Below are 17,897 nucleotides of genomic sequence, written 5' to 3' on the forward strand. Positions count from 1 at the left end.
CTTGAACAGACAGTTCTTGCACTACCCATGGCTTCTGGATCTGTAAAGTAGTGCATCTACCAGCACTAACTTCACTCTCAGCCCCAAAGTGCCTCCTCTAGAGCATAGGATTTGCCCCTTACTGAAGTAACTCAATAAACATTTAAATAAATGCAAGTGTATTTTCTCAGTAATTAATTGTTTAACAGAATGTTGGGAATCGTTAGGAAACGGATAGATAATAAGACAGAAAATATCATATTGTTTCTATATCAATCCATGGTATGCCCACATCTTAAATACTGCATGCAGATGTGGTTGCCACATCTCAAAAAAGATATATTGGAATTGGAAAAGGTACAGAAAAGGGCAACAAAATTATTAGGGGTATGGAACAGCTGCTATATGAGGAGAACTTAATAAGACTGGGGCTTTTCAGTTTGGAGACGACTAAGGGGGATATGACAGAAGTCTATAAAATCATGACTGCTGTAGAGAAAATAAATAAGGAAGTGTTATTTACTTCTTCTCATAATACAAGAACGAAGGGTCACCAAATGAAATTAATAGGCAGCAGGTTTAAAACGAACAAAAGGAAATATTTCTCCCCACAACACACAACCAACCTGTGGAACTCTTTGCCAGAGGATGTTGTGAAGGCTAAGACTATAATAGGGTTCAAAAAAGGTAAATTCAAGGAGGATACGTCCAACAATGGCTATTAGCCAGGATGGGCAGGGATGGTGTCCCTAGCCTCTGTTTGCCAGAAGCTGGGAATGGGCAACAGGGGATGGATCACTTGATGATTACCTGTTCTGTTCATTCCCTCTGAAGCACCTGGCATTGGCCACTGTCGGCAGACAGGATACTGGACTAGATGGACCTTTGGTCTAACCCAGTATGGCCGTTCTTATATTCTTATGCTGTGGAAATGGGAAATATTTACAATTATTTTTCTCATCATTTTTTTAAATTCAAAAAGATTCAACAGAAATGTCCATATTCATGCAAAGTTACTGCTCACTTTTATAATACTGTGCACTTATATAGCCCCTTCTATCAGAGGCTCTTGGAACACGTCACAAACACCAATGAATATACCTTCTCAACACTCCCGCTAATTTTACTAGCCCCATTTTACAAATGGGAAAATTGAGGCACATAGCAATTAAGTGGCTTGCCCAGAGGCAAATAAACAGTCTTTGGCAGAGCCAGAAAAGTAACTCAGGTCTCTTGACTCCAAACACTTCAGAGACAAGGCCCTCCTTGTTCTCCGAGTTTAATTTGGAAACCATAACTCTGCTTGACTTTTGCGCAATTACTGTACTAACCATAAAGTTTTACTGACATTGTTTTATATTGCAGTGTAGAGGTACACTGGTGGTGTTCTTTGATTAAGCCTTTTGGAATAAATTTAGTGCTTGTGGCAGTGAGGAGAAACTAGTAACAGTCCTGGAAGTAAGTCAGGCATAGATCAGGTAAATACAGTACTGTGGAAGTTCCCCCTTCGACTCAACACTGTAAAGCCCCTGGCTAGTCCAGTCCTGGGACTCTTTTGAGGAGAGACTGATGATCATGCTGCACTGTACCAGCCCCTATGGTGGCCTTGTGACTGCAATATGAGGAAGGGAGTAAAAGGAGATCAACAAACTCAGGGTATGTCTACGCTACAAACGTGACAGTGGCAGCAGTGCAGCTGTGCCATTGTAGCACAGACAATACAGCAACAGAAGTGGTTTTTCAATCACTGAAGTCAATCCACCCCCTCAACAGGTGGTAGCTTGGTCGACAGAAGAATTCTTCTTGCAACCTAGCGGTGTCTATACTGGGACTTAAGTCACCTTAATTAGATCTCTAATTTTGCGCAGCCCTGAGTGATGTAGCTAGGTTGACCTCAGTATTAGGTGTAGACCAGGCCTTATTGCCATTTGTGACATAAGCCAGGATTGGAACTTGAGTCTCCAGCAGACAAAACCCAATATATCAAATAGCCATGCCACTCAACTTCCTATCTGATAGTCAGGCTTAACATACAGGCTTGATCTACTCAGCAAAACTTTATTTTCTGATTTAAAGACTCCAGTTACAGCTTCCTTCCTCCTCCACTTGCCCTGCCCAACTACCCCTGGATCAACAATTGCCATTCCTCTGTTCTAGCTACCACAAGGCATTATAGATACTCAAAATCCCGCACTTCCCAATCAAGCATAATCTGATTGGCATAACAAACTTGTAGCACACCCTGTAGTATTTCTCTCAAAAACACCGGAGTCTGTGCAACAACTGGATGAGAAAAATCTTTATCTAACGTGTGTATGTATGAGATAGAGAAATCACAGCTTGTGTGTTTTTGGCTGTGATTTATGATTATCAGCTGCCTCATAAGAAATATATGACTTAATTATAACTAGAGAGGGAGAAACACTCAACAACGTTACAAAAGAACTCAAGTTTAGCATGCTTGGAACCATGAGTACTTTTCACTGCAGTGTTGTTTTGGCACTTCACAGCATCGTTTATCACAAGCAAGCTCTCAGCTACAAAGCATCCAAAAGGTCTATAAATGCCCAGAACGTGAAAGGGGTGGGGGAAAAAAATCAAACAGATTCTCCCTTTTCCTGCTAAACCCAGCACACCAGTTTTATTCTGCACATTATTCAGCGGCCAGCAGCTGCTGCACTACATTAACTTTTCTCATCCATGGACCAACGGGGCTACTTTTATCAGCTCCATCTATTGCACTCTGGACAGGTGTTCTTTAGAAAAAAGTGTGTTATGCTAAAACATATACAGCTGCATAACATCACTTAAAGGGAGAGAAACAAGTAGGAAAATATCCAAATCACAAGTCACTTCTACTCTTCATTACCGTGAAGGGTGTAGAACTGTTAATAACTGTGCTGAGTGTAAGGGCTTCAACCAAACAATGTGGGACTAAATTCTCATCAGAGTAGCTCCACTGAAACCACTCCAATTTACACCACATAAGTGTCCGACATCAATCCCCCTAATACTCATGCATACCTCTGTTCTACCCATGAAACAACCAGGCTTTGATCTTATCTTTAGCAGGCTGGACCAAATTTCTTTCTTAGATACCCTAGTGCAACTGTCAATAGGCTTACACCATTGTGAACTGGCCTGCACTTGCTCCCATTGAGGTTAGTGGAAGCTTGCCATCAGCTTCAAGAGGAGCAACAGCAGGTCCTCTGAGAAAATCTGGCCCACTGTTTTCATTGCCTCAAAATTCACTTTGCAGTGGGCTCTAGTTCGTGGTCCCTATCCTCAGAAGTGCTGAGCTCCCTCTGCTCCCAGCGACATTAGTGGGACTGAGGGTTCTCAGCCCCTCACAGGGTCGGGCTCTGTGTGATCTAACATTAGGCCAGACAGAACCATGCTGGTGTAGTAGGAGGGAATATCTAAGACTATGCAGCCCCTCACGCACTTCTGACACGTTGCTAAAAGCTGGGTCAAACCTCCAATTTAGAACTTGATTCAGGAAACGTCATCTTTTGGGGGGTAGAGTCTCCAAATAGAGTATCTCCCAGCCCCATGGTGCTAACTTTACACTGTGGAACAACTTTTAAAAATAACCCTTCAGATCCAGAGCTTGTCATTTCACGGGTGGAGAAGGGCTATGCATGAGTGCTAGGAAGGCTGGCATTAGTTTCATACACTGTGAAGCTAGGGCTTTCTCGAGAAGATGAACTGTGTGTAACGAATTCCAAGCACATGAGTTCTAACCCCCTCACCACCATACTGCATATATAACCAAATTAGTTTAGAAGATGTAAGTTATTCAGGGACTTAGCTGTTCAGTCTGGCCTCTGAGGATTTGCTCTCATTATGGCTTTTATGCAAATTCTGTCCTCCAAATCTCTTCTGAATCAATTATTACTAGATTAATTTAAACATGTCCACCTGGGGTGCCTGTATATCATGTGCCTCATGTTAAAAAGTAAAAAAGATGATAATGAATTCAGGAGGTGACTGAAACAGATTCCTGCTTTGTGGAAATGTGACCTTTTTGCATAATGTCATAAAAGAAAGAAGTTCCCTCAAGAAACACGGCAGATAGGGTCATTCCTCAGATTGTCTGGGCTCTCAATCACTCTTTGGAAATTAGCATGACACAATAAAAAATGTATAAGAAATTTTTTTTAAATATCATTTTAATGCTCCAGACTATTAAAGTTTTTGATGGAGTGCTAATTGAAATGTAATGCTTAATTTTAAACAATGCAATTTTATTAATGGTATAAACTTGAATTAATGTCATTAACCAATGTTAATATTACATATACCCAAAGGGATAACAAAGCAATTAAGTTATTCATGAAATCGGAGACAAAAAAAGTACATAGCCTGCACATGGCTCTTGTAAGGAGGCGGAAGAGATCGATATGATCTGCATTTCCTCTACTGAGAAGGGATTTTGGAGGCGGGGGGGGGGCGGAGCAGAGAAGAGGGAAGAGAGAGGAAAAGGAGAATTTTTGCTAACTTAATCACTGAGCTTATTCAGACTCTTAATATGGTTTTAAGGCTATTCTGCTACCTGGACACTACACTAAGGAGATTCTAAAAAAATAACTTTGGGAAGCAAAACCAGTGGTGGAGAAGACACCCCACTTTGCTCCACTTTTGGTTTTAGTATCCAGGTTGTAGCTAGAACACATACTAGCCTATCTATCACCCTTGCCAGCAGCATACCCATCCCCACACAACTGGACAGATCCTCACCTAGTGTTAGTGGCTCAATAGAGCCATGTCCATTTTTACCAGCTGAGGTGATGGCCAAATCCAGACACCAGAACTCAACCCTGTGTGGCGCTGAATGCCCTCAGTTCTCTGAGTTGAGAGAATTCAGTAGTTTGCAAGATCAACCCTAATACAACAGGATAGGCAGAGACGTTGTGTTAATAAAAGGCTAGATGAAGAATCATAAACGAAACCCTTGCGAATTGTCAAAAGTCACATAGTCCACAGGAATTAAAAATTGTGTATGGCAATGGCATAATATTGTATTTACTGAATCACAACCACATTCAGGATAAACCCTTGATTAGCATAGTCTCTGTCATACAATCTTTGTTTGCTGAGTATCCAGCAGCAATGGAAAGCCTTCAGCTAGCCAAGCAAAGTGGTGAGTCTCATTGAAGAGCTGAAAACCTTGCTATCTTTCTTTGGGTCCCAAAAGATTGGTTTTATTTTATCAAAACACACACACACCCTTCCTTTAAACTCCATCGGATGCATCCGATGAAGTGAGCTGTAGCTCACGAAAGCTTATGCTCTAATAAATTTGTTAGTCTCTAAGGTGCCACAAGTACTCCTTTTCTTTTTGCGAATACAGACTAACACGGCTGCTACTCTGAAAAGAATTCTCTAGTGATTGATGATGAAGTCTAGCACATGGAAGGTACCAGTCTAGCAATCTGGTCATGTTGGAGACGGACACACCATTTCTTGTGCAAAATTTACAATCCATGTCTTTTATTTTCCGATAATGTGCTCTCCTGCTCTTTCCTTTAATTTCTTCAGAGATTGCAACTAGATGAATGAAAACCCAAGAGAAATATCACCAACGTCCTTTTCTCTAGTGTCGTCTCTTCCTTATCCCCCTCTTCTTCAACAGGATGGAGAAAAATCATTGAAGACACCAAGGTCAATGCAGAGTAAGCCAAAGTCAAATTCATAAGATCATTTAAAACCTCACACCATCAGGCTATTATAAAAATGTGAGACATTATGGATTGCAGTTTAACAGATCACAAAGGCGGACAATAAAGGAAGGGGGGGAAATGTTCCCTATAAACTGAAACTTACTGATTAAGGAGCAAGAGTGGTCAGGGTCCGTGGCAGCATTCACATTCATAAAGCTGAGACTCACTCACTTCTTGATATTAATGGACACACCATTGTTGCCAGACAGAATGTTTTGTTATTCCGTGATTAATTGAAAGTTGCAGGCAATGACATATTATAGGCAGGATAAAGCTGTCACTTGAAAGTAATTTTTTCCAGTAATTCCTGCCAATGTCTACTATCTGAAATTGTATACACCATTACAGACAAGCCCTCAAGTACAAATACATTACATATAAATAACAGTGACAAGCAGCAGCAGTCTAGAGTAATCTCTATGGGATATGAAACAGGGAGAAAATAAGGCAGAGAAATTGTCTTCAAATATTAGTGAGGTTGTGCGTGTTAATCTCAATCAAATGAAAATCATGCTTGTCTGAGACACATGTGATATAATAACAAAGACTCTGTAGCATAAACTACAATAGAAAACCTTCCTCTTAGGCCGCTAATTCTAAATCTTAAAAATGAATCTGGATCAACACTAATTAAGCTTTTCCAGGGTTGCCTCATCAGTGACTGGTCAAGTTTAAAGAAAAGGAGGACTTGTGGCACCTTAGGACTAACAAATTTATTTGAACATAAGCTTTTGTGAGCTACAGCTCACTTCATCGGAGGCATGCATCCAATGAAGTAAGTTGTAGCTCACAAAAGCTTATGCTCAACTAAATTTGCTAGTCTCTAAGGTGCCACAAGCACTCCTTTTCTTTTTGCAGATACAGACTAACACAGCTGCTACTCTGAAAACTGGTCAAGTTTAATTTCTGAAGACCTTTTGATCAAAGATCCTTTTATATTTCTTTCTTCAATGGCCTCAAAAAGATATCAAATCATCACTTTTCTCCAGCATATTTTTATTCTGGTCACAAGTAACTGTGACCATAGCATACACTGGCTGACACCTGAATCAATGTCTACAATGCTCAAGAAAAAGACACTGCCATATAGATAAAAGGTACCGAGGACGCAGTTCACGTCACTTACATGTCTTGTGTAACAAATTCACAGCTGAGTTGCCATATTGGGATACAGTTATCTAAATATCCGGAGTTAAACCCCTTTCTGCACTCTGTTGGATGACGCTTAGATCTGTCATAATACTCTACTAATATATTTGCTATTTGAAAAAGAAAAAAGATATTCCACTATTCCAAGTAGATATGCCTTTCACAGACCTCACCCTGCAAAGATCACAGTATCTAAAACAAAAAACTTTAGCCTTACTGAACCAAAGCTTGTCACCAGTTTTCAATCTGCGTTTCAGACATCCTTTGAGAAGTCCAAGAGACTTTAAAGCATTTAAATGCACCCACTTTTAGATTTTGAACTAACTAAACAAAGCAATAGAAAAAGTGATGCAGAAGTATTTACCTGGTTGTAAGATGGTCTTGCGCAGACTCTTGTAAATCTGCCAGTGACAGAAAGGACCCAACATAAATGGTGATATAAAAGCACAAAGCCTGGGTTGTCCTATGGCCTACAGGCAAATAGCAATCTCTGTCTTTACCTAATCCAACCAGAACCCTGGAAGGGAGTGAATCTGTGTCCACTGGCCCTTTTAACAGTCACTTAATGACCGTTAACTTTTTTCAGCCAGCCATTGATTCTAATGGCATGTGCATTCACAGACAATAATACCTCAGACGGCCTTCATTAATTTACCATGCACAATTTCTCTGAAAGCTTTTGCTAATAGAATACCACTAAACTGACTCGCTAACTGGTGAAGATAAAGCACTTTCTGTGTGAGATCATTATGCAGATTCATGGAGTTCTCCTAAAATAGATTAAAAAGTAGGTATTGTTTGGTGTCTACACATTTTTGGACACAGCAAAGTTACATGGCTTGCAAATTTAAAACTGCTCCTTGAATATCCGGTATTACAATGACTAGGTAAGATACTCTAGGCTGGGGAAGAGGAGGGACAGGGGAAAAAAAACAAACCCTGACTTATATGAATAAGCCTTTCTGCTGTGAAGTTCCTGAAACCCCTTACAAATTTCAACAATGGGAAGCCCTAAAAGTGAAAGGCCTTTAAAATACCAAGAGAAAATGCATCAATATAGATATTCACAAGCCTAGTTTCATTCATCTGGAAAGAATTTTTTTTTTTAAAGTAGACTTTCTTCACTGGAAACAAACCATCTCAGAAAACAAACTTTGGAATTTTCAAGAGAATTACAGTGCTGCCCACTAGCACCACAATAATTTAAGACTTTGTCAGCATTTTCCCATAATAAATCTCCTGAGTTTCCTCTCAAGTACATTGGTGTAAAACTCAGGAATAACTCCAGTGGAGTCAATGGAATTACAGAGCGAAGAATTATGGACCCTGTTTATAAAAATTAGCTATAAATATTGTCTATGGCCTTTCATATTTACATAGTACTGGTTTTACACAAAAAGGATTTTTTTAATTAAAATTAAATTGGCCTTTTTGAAATTACAGGAAAGACAGATACAAGACAAACCACAAAAGTTATTTGGAATCAATTCTGCTACCTTTATGCTACATAGTACATTACTCTGCAAGTAATCATGTTAATTTCAGTAGGCCTGCTTATGAAGTATGGTTTTACTCAAAGTTAAAGGGGATAGTCTAGCTCTGAGTGATTACTGTTTGTTTTGTTTAATATGCAGGCTTTTTTTTTCTTGCCCTCCTCTAGCACAATACCTAGAGATGGGGTGAAGCCTAAGAAGTTTGGGTCTATAACTTAACCTAGACTTTCTCTAGATTCATGGGTATTTGGATCCAGTGTTTTGGTTCTACCCATTAGACAGAGAAGAACTGGCACAAAGTTCTAACACAGAAGCAAACTTTATGAAAGTTTATGGGTATTGGGAGGGATCTGGAGTTCTTTCTCAGACTCTCTCTATTAAAAACAACTTAATTTTATTTAAAGAAAGTGGCATTTTATTTATTATTATTTCAGAATGTAACCTGCACAGGAGCCCCCTCTGGATATTTTATAATGAAGATTGAGGGACTGGTGGGAGGGGACAGCAGGCGGGGACCTGTTCATATGTACTAACTTTTTTCCAGCCTAAAAAAAATCCATAAGACTTTTGACAACACAGACTTAGTGCAAAGGAAACGAGCTGCTACCAGCACACATGTAATGAATACTCTGGAGGAGACATCAGGGACTTGAGCTAATAGTGCCAAAGAATGGTTAATATTGCTGGTAATTTAAAGTGCCGAAGTACAGTTTTATATGAGGCTCTAATAGTGACAAAGAAGCCAGTACGCCATCTGTGTAGTAAATAATGTGCATTTCCAAAACCCCTAAATATATACCTGCATGATGAAATGCAAAAAAGCCAATGTACACTTCAGTCAAGAATTATTATTCTTCAATTTATCTTTTCTTCTATACATCTGATTTACACTAACTAACGCTTTGTTGTTATCTTGGTCAGTGAATCAGACACCAAAGGCTTTTGTTAAAGTAACACAGTCTGATTTTGATCAATGGAAAACTGGGGGCAAAAAATCAGTATTAAGACCAGAATTCTCTATTCACTTAAAGTGGTGGCAGTATTCTAAGCCTATTTAGCACAAGTATAAATGGCTACACTAAACAAAGCAGTGGAAATAGTGGAGAGTTCTGGTTTGGTAGCATTTTACTCACGTTAAACAGACACAAATGACAACTCAAGGGATAAGCAGGCCCTCTCTAGGTATTATGATACAGCGATACCTTGGTATGCCATTACCGCCTTCATTCTGATTTTCCTGACCTTTTGAAAATACATTTCTGCATTGTACTTTCAAGTGTCTTGATGATGGGGTAAGGGAGACTGGGTGTAATGTAAACTAAACTAACCCCAACTAAAACCCCTCCAACGCATCATCAAGGATCTACAACCTATCCTGAAGGACGAGCCATCGCTCTCTCAGATCTTGGGAGACAGACCAGTCCTTGCTTACAGACAGCCCCCCAATCTGAAGCAAATACTCACCAGCAACCACACACCACACAACAGAACCACTAACCCAGAAACCTATCCTTGCAACAAAGCCCGTTGCCAACTCTGTCCACATATCTATTCAGGGGATACCATCATAGGGCCTAATCACATCAGCCACACTATCAGAGGCTCCTTCACCTGCGCATCTACCAATGTGATATATGCCATCATGTGCCAGCAATGCCCCTCTGCCATGTACATTGGCCAAACTGGACAGTCTCTACGTAAAAGAATGAATGGACACAAATCAGACGTCAAGAATTATAACATTCAAAAACCAGTTGGAGAACACTTCAATCTCTCTGGTCACTCGATCACAGACCTAAGAGTGGCTATACTTCAACAAAAAAGCTTCAAAAACAGACTCCAACGAGCGACTGCTGAATTGGAATTAATTTGCAAACTGGATACAATTAACTTAGGCTTGAATAGAGACTGGGAATGGATGAGTCATTACACAAAGTAAAACTATTTCCCCATGGTATTTCTCCCTCCCACCCTACCCCCCACTGTTCCTCTGATATTCTTGTTAACTGCTGGAATTAGCCTACCTTGCTTGTCACCATGAAAGGTTTTCCTCCTTCCCCCCCCCTGCTGTTGGTGATGGCTTATCTTAAGTGATCACTCTCCTTACAGTGTGTATGATAAACCCATTGTTTCATGTTCTCTGTGTGTGTGTATATAAATCTCTCCTCTGTTTTTTCCACCAAATGCATCCGATGAAGTGAGCTGTAGCTCAGAATCATAGAATCATAGAATATCAGAGTTGGAAGGGACCTCAGGAGATCATCTAGTCCAACCCCCTGCTCAAAGCAGGGCCAATCCCCAATTTTTGCCCCAGATCCCTAAATGGCCCCCTCAAGGATTGAACTCACAACCCTGGGTTTAGCAGGCCAATGCTCAAACCACTGAGCTATCCCTTCCCCTATCACGAAAGCTTATGCTCTAATAAATTTGTTAGTCTCTAAGGTGCCACAAGTACTCCTTTTCTTTTTGCGAATACAGACTAACACGGCTGCTACTCTGAAAAATGTAATGAATGTAATGCTTCTAGTGGAAAATTGCAGCACTCTGCTTTCAGAGTTTATAATGACAGGCCAAAATACAATCCGAATATCTGAAGTACCAGAGGTTTTTAGGCAGGATGGTGTGATTAATGCCAACTGCATTTCAGGAAAGACAAATCTACAAATAATGTACGATTTCTCTCTTTGTGAATAACCACTGGAGAAAACTCCCTTTCTGTATCTTAGAAACCCAAACCAATTTTGGAAAATTGTCTTACAATAAATCAAATTTGGGACACTGCTTGACTGATGAAATTTCAAGCATCATCTCTTTATTCTTTGGGTGCCTCTTTTATGACGTCAAGTTAGCAGGAAAAAAACCACAGTGGATATGCAGACTCCATAGACTTTCAAAGGTTTCCATCTGGGCCTTAATTGCTATCACAGTTGCCTCACTAAATTGGATACATTCCTCCCCCTCCTCAGGGTTTCGTCTTTATATCTGTTTTGGCTTCCTTTTGCCTTGATGAATGGAATCTGATATAATCATTTTGTATAAAACATCTTCCTGTGTATGAATATGTAGACTCATAAGTCAGGTTTTTACAGTTCTGTCTTCAGACATCGCTCTGAACTTTACTCAAATTGATTCTTTTCCCTTTCAGGATATTATTTCGGAAAAGCTTAGGAGTAGATTTCCTCCAAAGATCAGATGGAGATTAGATTCCGCCCTCCAGTTTTTAACCACTGGAGGGAAAACAATATCAAAACTTCTAAGCAACTTCTCCCAACCCCAGAAAGCACAGACAAACACAACTCTTTCTTCCCCTAGAACACAATATCACCTGTTCCTGACCCTGTCTGACCAGTTCATTATTGCTTTCAGATGTTAATTAAAGATCCCAGACAGTCTGCTCTAGCATTATTTCTGATCTGTCATTGCCTGGCTTCTCACAGTTAATATCAGTGTATTTCTATAGACATTCTCACCATCTGTCTTCACTCTCCTAATTTGGACTGTTAAATAAAAATACACAACATCATCTACAAAAACACCTTCATTAGGGCTCTGCCATGAGCTCTGTATTATTTATAATTAACTGCAAGCCTGCTTGTTGGTTTCCAATAAGGTCACTCATTCACTAATCAGATATGGTCCCAGGAGACTGTGCATAAATATCCCATATTGAAGCCCAAATTAGGCTAATTGCGAACTTTCTTTTCTCCTATAAAGCAAACATTTATGAGTTCTTGCAACTTCAGAGATTCCTTTCTACAACCAGAATTACAGCAGATCTCCTTGCTGACTCAAAACAAAACAAAACAAACATCCGAAAAACAAACAAATCAGCCTAAGCAAATGTACTGCAGTTTGGATTCCTCTGTGCATTCACTATGTTGGAGATTTCTTATTCTACTACTAATATTTCACTCTTAAAAAAAAATGAATAAAAAGAAAAGGAGCACAAAGGGTAAACAAACAGGGAGGTAAAGACAAAAAAAAATCTTGGAAGGAAACATGGTTTTGTGGTTAAAGCACTGATTGCCAAGGATTCAGGAGATCCGGGTTCACTTCCAAGCTCTGCCAGATTTTCTCTGGGACCTTGGGCAAGTCCCTTAATCTTTTGGTTCCTCAGGAACCCATCTGTTTAAAAACAGGCAAAGCAAAGGGGGAAACATTACTTCCTTCCTCCAATCTTTTGTCTTGTCTGATCCTACAAAGACTTACTTACTTGCCTAACTTTATGCACCACTCACCATGTGTAAAATTCCACAAGCATGGAAGTCTCAGCAAGAGTGGGGCCTTACACTCTAGAACTTTCAGGGCAGAGATTTTCTCTTAACATGTGTTAAGTCCTCTGTTGGATAGGCTTTTGTTTTTTGGGTTTTTTTGGAGATGACCAAGGGTTTGCATGCCCATAGCGATAAAAGGGTGGAAGGGAGTTTTTGTTAGTGTCTGGCTGTCTGAGTATGGGTTGAAACTATTACTTTAAATGCTCCTGGGATTTTATTGTTTTACTCATGATGTGTTAGAACCTTGGATAGGTGTCTTTTATTAATTATTTAGATTTAAATCTAAATAATTAATGTGTGTGGTTTTTTGTCTTGTTTTGTTTTGTTGTTGTTTTTTTTTTTTACAGTGCCCAGCATAATTAGGCCCCAATCTTTAGCACAGCTGCTATGTGCTGTTGTAATACACATAATAAATAATATTAATAATATTATCCCAAGGCAGCAGTAGACAATAATAGGTCACTGAAGAAGTGGAAAGAGTTAGAGATTTGTTTTAGTAACCAACAGGACATCAGTTTATCAACTGGAGGTGTAAGGATTTTAACCTACTGATTTCCTTTATCATTAACAGCTAGCTCTGCGTTTAATTTTCCCCCTCCCACATGCTAGTGCCTACCTCACACTGATGCATGATGGAAAACCCTTTGGGATCTCTCAGGAGAAGAGGTTCCCTAGCACTGCTAGGTCTTGCAAGGCAAGAGCATCATCATTGGCTAATCAGCCTGTTTGATGGCAATTCGTTGTTTCTGGTATCACTCATCAATGTGCTAGATACTTTCCAAATATAAAAGAAGGTGTGGGTCCTGCCTCAAAGAGCTTACAATGAAGCTAACACACAAAGTGTGCAAGATGCAGTACGTTTGTTCATAGGCTAACAGAATGGGTCTAGGGCCTTCAGCTGCTACCATCACACAAATTAAAGATATATAAGTGAAGACATGAAGTTCATAACTGACCCCATTAAGTTTTTTATTACAATGTGTTGGGGTAAGAGGGTGGTTTTGAAGTTTAATGTCTTTAGATATGGTAAGATTATATATATCTATAACACATTATATACATACACATTATATAATTAATATATATTAAACACATTATCCCCCAATACCCCCAGGCCTAATCATTGAGCTAGTTTCTTGCATGGCAGACATGGACCTTTGGGAGGGTTCTGAATGTACAGAGGGTACTGCCCTCATCAACCAGCTCCAGAAAGGTGTTCCGTGCATGGGAGCAGCATGGAAGAAAGCTCAGTGATTTGTGGAGGTGAAGCGCACTGTAGATCTTTTCAGTCTCGGCTAGTTTTTATAACCTCAGCATTGATAGGCAGCCTGTTAAATGTAGTCAGTAGTAGTAGGTGACACCAGGGGTGCCCACACTTTGCAAAGCCAAGAGTCACATTGGAGCCCTAAAGCTGCACCTGATTTTAAGAGAGAGACAGACATTTGTTTTGATGAAATTCACCAGAAAAGAAAACAAAGCCCAAGAAAGGCTGGGTAATGACTCTATACAGAGACATGCTGTCCCACCAGCAGCCCCTCCCCCTCCAGGTATTGGGCTAGGAAGCATGGACTTCTACCAGGTGCATCATACATCTCCCTTGTGCAGGGCATGTTCTGCTGATCAGTTCAGAAGGGGAGGGAAGGAAGGTCCTTTCCACACCCACTGGGGAGCCCAGTGCTCCTGTCAGTTCTATTGTGGCAAAGTTCTTCTGCTCCCCAGGTACAAAGTGTGGGATTGTCTACCCTCTGTACAGGGCTAGAGAGGGGATTTGGGGAAGGGAAAGGGAGGAAAGGTTCCATGTGCCTCCTTCTTTCACTTATAGCTCTACGCTGGGCCACAGGCAAACAGAGCCCCAAACTTTCATAGAGCCACTCAGTGGAAGGAGCAGACTTGGGCTACACCTGGCTAAAACCATTAGTTTGTCAGTCACTCTTGTACAAAGAAGGACCAAGAGGGTGTCCACAGGCCCCGTTTTAGGGCTCTGGGTCCCTGGCTGCACCTTAGGTACATATACATACCTATGCCATAGTATACACAGTATTTTGCACAAATATATGAAGTCCCACTGGATTCCCCATGGGCCCTAGACACCTAGGAAACAGCAGAAGAAATGTCTGTTTCCACCTTCAGCTTGCCAGGAGACTGCCCTTTCTTCTTGGACATGAATCTAGCCACAGTGAGCCATATATTAGTCATCTCCAGATCAGAGTATTGCAATTCAGTGTGTCTGGGATGGAAGGTAGAGGTGATATAGATTCCTGCACGGGCAGAGTGAAGCAGCACACTTCATCTGCAGACCACATCACACCAGTGCTCTTCATCTTCCACTAGTTTCCAGTTCACTTCCCTTAACCAAATGTTGAATAGGGAAGGGACCCAGCTACCTCAGAGGCTGCCTCTCCATTCACGACTCTCTGAGAAAGCTGCACTCCTCTGGAGCAATGCAGCTAATGGTGCCCTTGACAAACACTCATGAGAGCCGTAGATAATGAGTTCTCGAGCTGAGGACTCTTGACTTTGGAACGACCTCTAGACTGACGGTCTTCAGAGCAGGTTGTTAATGTCCTTGGTTATGAAAGAGCCCCCGTCATTAGAGGAGGTGGGGGTAAACAAGAACAGTGGTGCATCCTTCTGGCTTTTCTGTGTAGAAATAAGGGTGACTGTGAAGATCATGCTAACCTTCTGTGTAGCCTTCTCCTTGAATATGGATTGGAAGCCTTTGTTTGTGTAGGAACAAAAGCAAAAGGAGTCCCTCACACATGGGTAATGATGTGTGGGACTGATGGAATCATCACTTTTTGGGAGAGTTTAATGGGACAGGTTTCAGAGTAGCAGCCGTGTTAGTCTGTATTCGCAAAAAGAAAAGGAGTACCCGTGGCACCTTAGAGACTAACAAATTTATTAGAGCATAAGCTTTCGTGAGCTACAGCTCACTTATGCTCTAATAAATTTGTTAGTCTCTAAGGTGCCACGGGTACTCCTTTTCTTTTAATGGGACACAGATACATCCACATGCCTATCAATCCGGATGACCCTCTACTTGTTGAATAACCCAAGCCAATGTATCCTTATCGAACAGTAGGATGTGTCTTTAATGATCAGAAGTTCTTGGGGAATTGCCAGCCCTCCGATGCAGTGGAAGTCTGTATGTTCGACCTGCATGATGAATCTAAATAGAAACCAATGAGTGGAGAAGCAATCAAATCTGTGTGTTCTCCAGGGGCCACAACTTTACTTCCTCCTTTCCCCCCTCTTTGTGCTTCCACAATAGATGCTGCGGTAATAACCAATGAGATGGAATTACAGCTGAGAATACTGGTGTCAGAACACAGAAAGGATCTAGGCCTTACTACATTTTGGGATGACCAGCTATCTTATCTCTTGTCACCAGCCTTGGCAGCCTATGAGCTTGAACACATAAGAAGCATCTCTGCAGGAAATGAAGAGTTTCAGGATGCTAAAAGGAGAGCAGTACCTGATGGTCACACATTTAAAGGATTCCACATAGAATCATAGAATCATAGAATATCAGGGTTGGAAGGGACCCCAGAAGGTCATCTAGTCCAACCCCCTGCTCAAAGCAGGACCAAGTCCCAGTTAAATCATCCCAGCCAGGGCTTTGTCAAGCCTGACCTTAAAAACCTCTAAGGAAGGAGATTCTACCACCTCCCTAGGTAACGCATTCCAGTGTTTCACCACCCTCTTAGTGAAAAAGTTTTTCCTAATATCCAATCTAAACCTCCCCCATTGCAACATCCATTTTGTTGAACAGTGGTGCTGTTCAGACCAGGTTGGAACGTTCACCTGTTTAGAAAGCTGGTCTCACAATAAGCAAGCTTCCTGCTTGGAAGAGCAGAATCCACTATGAACAGCATCATCTTAAGCTTGAGTACTGAATTGTGTGCTTAGATATTATGATGATGGGTGCTCTAGAAATGATACAGACTGGAGAAGTTGGTAGATGTAGATAGAATAGATTCATATAATAAAAGGTTGGGGAGTCTGTGACCAAATGCACCCCTGTATTCACACCCTACACACTACTGTAATGATCTTTGTGCAAAATATGCCTTTTGAGGTATCATTTGAAAACTAATAACTCACTGGTCAATAATATTTCGGTAAAATGTATGTAGCAATATTGTGTATAAAGTTATGAAATCCTCCCTATATATATATATTAAAGGCACATGTTCAAACTCACGTAACCCCAATTGGGTAAAACAGGTCAAGCAAGCCTGTCTTAAAGAAAGGGATGTGTGTTTACCTCAATTTGCATATAATCTTTAAACAGAGTCCTCAGACAGTGAGAGGGGAAAGAAAGAACACCCCGCAAAAAATCTGTATTCAGTATACACATGTGAAAAGAAACAGCATAACATCTCTTCCCCACAAGACTCCATGTCTCCTTGCTCTCAGCTGGACAGAGCTTTATCTAGAGGGTCACTCTCAGGAAAATGCATTTCAATGGGTGACTGAACTATAAAAGTGAGGGGCAAAACCACCCAAGTTATATCTCCCTGTCCATCCCTCTCTTATAACCTAATAAGACAAAGAAACAGCTGGTGGACCTTGGGATCAGTTCCTGGCCTGAGAGTTTGGTCAGCAGTGTACTGAAAATATACAATTTTCACCTTGAATCAAGTCTAGTTTGTTAGTTTAGCACTAAGAAGCGTTTTATCTCTACTTTTCTTCTAACCATTTCTGACGTTAATGCCTCATTACATGTACTCACTTAAAATCCTATTTTCTTTTGTTTAATAAACTTGTTTTATTCTTTAATCAAAACTAATCCAGTCTTGTGGTTAAACTGGGCTGTGTGGTAATTCCATTTAAAAGGAGCAAGTACTTGTATATTGTTCCCTTACAGGAACAAAGGACCTTCGTTATCTGAATGTCCAGGAGAGGGCTGAACAATGCAGTACATAACACACATTTTTGGGGAGTGGGGAAATCCAGGACTGGGAGTGTGTTGGGGTCATCCTGCATCTGGTAACCAAGGTTGGTGGAAGCCAGAGTGTGATTGGAGTGTACTGGCGGGCTCCAGCTATACACAGACTCTTAGGGTGTGACCTGCATACTATCTGTGAGTGGCCCAGGTGGGAACTACCGCAGCAAGGCATTGTGAGGTACCTACGGTTGCAGAGCAGGGGTGACAAACCCTTACTGGTCTGGATTGCACCCTGGAATGTCATAGCTTCTTTCTAACTTTACTAAACCTGTGCCTTGAAACAATGAAAGAGCTAAGAACAGAAGTGAACTATTTTAACTGCATTCTT

At 40.8% G+C, this 17,897-nt stretch overlaps 1 protein-coding gene across 4 annotated transcripts in view; it reads right to left on the reverse strand.

Annotated features, from left to right (window-relative positions):
* Positions 1–17,897, reverse strand: part of SEMA5B (semaphorin 5B) — a 376,386-nt gene that overhangs the window by 175,999 nt on the left and 182,490 nt on the right. Inside the window, exon 1 of one of the 4 annotated variants that reach the window (XM_038422657.2) lies at positions 790–838. The exons of the other annotated variants lie outside the window; for them this stretch is intronic. The gene's annotated coding sequence lies outside the window, so the exon portion shown is untranslated. Of the gene's footprint in view, positions 1–789; positions 839–17,897 lie in introns of those variants that run through there. 4 annotated transcript variants of the gene reach the window in all.

Source organism: Dermochelys coriacea, chromosome 11 (genome assembly GCF_009764565.3).
Source record: "Dermochelys coriacea isolate rDerCor1 chromosome 11, rDerCor1.pri.v4, whole genome shotgun sequence".
NCBI lineage: Eukaryota > Metazoa > Chordata > Testudines > Dermochelyidae > Dermochelys > Dermochelys coriacea.